The sequence below is a fragment of the Candoia aspera genome, chromosome 4 (assembly GCF_035149785.1).
Source record: "Candoia aspera isolate rCanAsp1 chromosome 4, rCanAsp1.hap2, whole genome shotgun sequence".
NCBI lineage: Eukaryota > Metazoa > Chordata > Lepidosauria > Squamata > Boidae > Candoia > Candoia aspera.
Window position 1 is genome coordinate 114,223,204 of NC_086156.1, and position 2,468 is coordinate 114,225,671.

At 44.1% G+C, this 2,468-nt stretch overlaps 1 pseudogene; it reads right to left on the reverse strand.

Annotated features, from left to right (window-relative positions):
• Window positions 1-1,151: 1,151 nt before the first annotated feature.
• On the reverse strand, window positions 1,152-2,072 carry LOC134497203 (vomeronasal type-2 receptor 26-like; annotated as a pseudogene).
• Between the last annotated feature and the right edge of the window lie 396 nt (window positions 2,073-2,468).

The window sequence follows — 2,468 nt, forward strand, 5'->3', positions numbered from 1 at the left end:
CCCATCACAGTTATTGTGTCCCTTCTGCAGCTGGAAACTGCTGACCCAGCCCCTCTTAATCCCCCTTCCCCTGCCTTAGGGGCTGCAGTAAGGGGCCAGAAACCATAAAGGCTCACCGCCCCCCCACCTCCAAGATCTTCATCCAGGGGGGTTCTGGCACCAGGGCCTAAAGTCCAAAACACTCATTGCCCCCTGTCATCAGCCACTCCACTGCTGGGGCCCACAGCCCAGAGAAGACGCCAAGTCTACTGCTCCTCACCGCAAGGGTGCCGTGTTGCTGAGCTGACTCGGCTATGCTGGAGTTTTCTGAGTTCTGCCGAACCACCAGGGGTCAGGGAACCGTTAGGCTGCTCCTCCACACCACCAGGGCCGTCGTGTTGCCATCCAGTCTGCCAAGGCCCCCAGAATTCACAAAGTATATCCCCAGACCTGCTGGACCTACCAGGATCCACCAAAAGCATGGAGCACCTCAACTGCTCCATCCCAGGGACTCCGTCCACCAAAGATATCAGCAAGGAAAGGATGGGACCTGGAAGACCAGCCCATATTGCAGGCAGGTGAGAAAAGAACAAAGGATACTAGCCTTGCTTACCCACCCCAGGGGGTAGTAAGTAGTAAGACACTTCTGGACTCAGAACATCCAAAATGTTCTGGCTTTTAGTTCTGCTAAACTACAGCCTACCAGGAACAGTTCAAAAAAAAAAAAAAAAAAGTCTAAAGTGCAGTGTGTTTGAGGAGGGATTTTTCCCATTTGATATATACCCCTTAATAGTTACAGCACCCATAGCAGCATATTACCCTGAATTATTGATGTTTGTGGAGTTCTTGGTGCTCTCTGAGCTTGATTGTTTAACTGCAAATGTTTCATTATTCAACTAGAGAACATCATTAGTGAGAGTGGGTGTGAGGTTTCCTGCCTTTTTTGCTTCAATTTTATAAATAGGGATAATTTATTATTGGTATAATAAATAAATAGATTTTTTTTAATGAATAAACTCATACTTATGTATTTCGTAAATGCGTACTTTACACCAAAACCCAAGATAAGCTCAGAATCTGTGACTGAATACTCAATTCACTGAAACATCAATACGATGACAAATTGTAATGTTTATTTTAATGGCGCCTTTCCCTGTCATGCAACAATACAATTACAAGAGAAAACAGAGACTAGATTATTTTCTCCTAATTAATAGTTCTCTGTCATTCAAATGAGGTTTCAGCACAATGATGTAGCATTTAGGGAAAAAGATGAAAGCCAGTAACCCAGCACTGGAGGTCAAAATGGAGAAGACCTCCATGGCCACCATGTCTTTCCCCTTGGAGCTCAAGTAGGTGGGAAGAAAGGATATCCAGACGCTGCAAAACACTAACATGCTGAAGGTGATGGACTTGGCTTCATTGAAACTGTCAGGTAATTTTCGGGCATGGAAGGCAACAATGAAGCTGGCAGTAGCCAAGAGGCCCATGTAGCCCAAGACAAGATAAAACATGGCGGGAGACCCTTCATTACACTGCAGAATGGCTTCCTCAATAACTGAGTCCATATCTAAATCAGGGAATGGGGGAGAACTTGCCAACCAAAACAGACAAATGCCTATTTGAATGACAGAGCCAGAAAAGACAATGGAAAGGGCCAATTTTTTCCCTATCCATTTCTTTGCGGTTGACCCGGGTTTTGTGGCCATGAAGGCGAGAGAGACAAGGATGGTTTTAGCTAACACACAGGAAATAGCCAGAGAGAAGACCATCCCAAAAGCTGGTTGTTGGAGAAGGCAGGTGCCTTCCCTTGGTTGGCCAAGGAACAGCAGAGGGCAGAGGAAGCAGAAGAGTAGAGAGATGAGGAGAGTGTAGGTGAGGTCTCGGTTGTTGGCTTTGACAAGGGGGGTCTCTCTCTGCTTTATGAAAATTCCTAACACTGCAGCATTGATGAGGGACAAGACAACTGCAAGTGAAGTGAAAGTGACGCCTAAGCCTTCTCCATATGACAGAAAGTTTCTTCTTTTGGGAAGACATCGATCTTGCTCCTTGCTTGGGTATTTTTCTTCTGAGCATTGAAAACAGTTGTTCATATCTGGTAACAATGATAAAAAAGAAAGAAAGAAGGGAATTCAGATTCTTATCATTATACCTGTTTTACAAAAAGTGCCCATTCTGTGGCACTTCCATAATGGCAACCTTTTCTTTTTTTCTTTTCTCATCCTACAGATCAGATATGGTGATGTAGGAAATGTAGGAAACCTTTCAATAACCTTTGAGATAGGTGTCATCCTGAAATGGAAAACCATCCAATCTTTTCTTTCTTTGTCTTCTGTGAACACTGAAATTTATCTTAATATGATAGAAAAATGGACGTCCCTACCCTTCTGGTTTGATATCTTGCCTTCCGGGCAGGGAACACAATCATAGCAACAAAATTTTTCGCCTTCTCTCCCTTTTTTCTGATTTCCCTGATAGCAATGTTCATT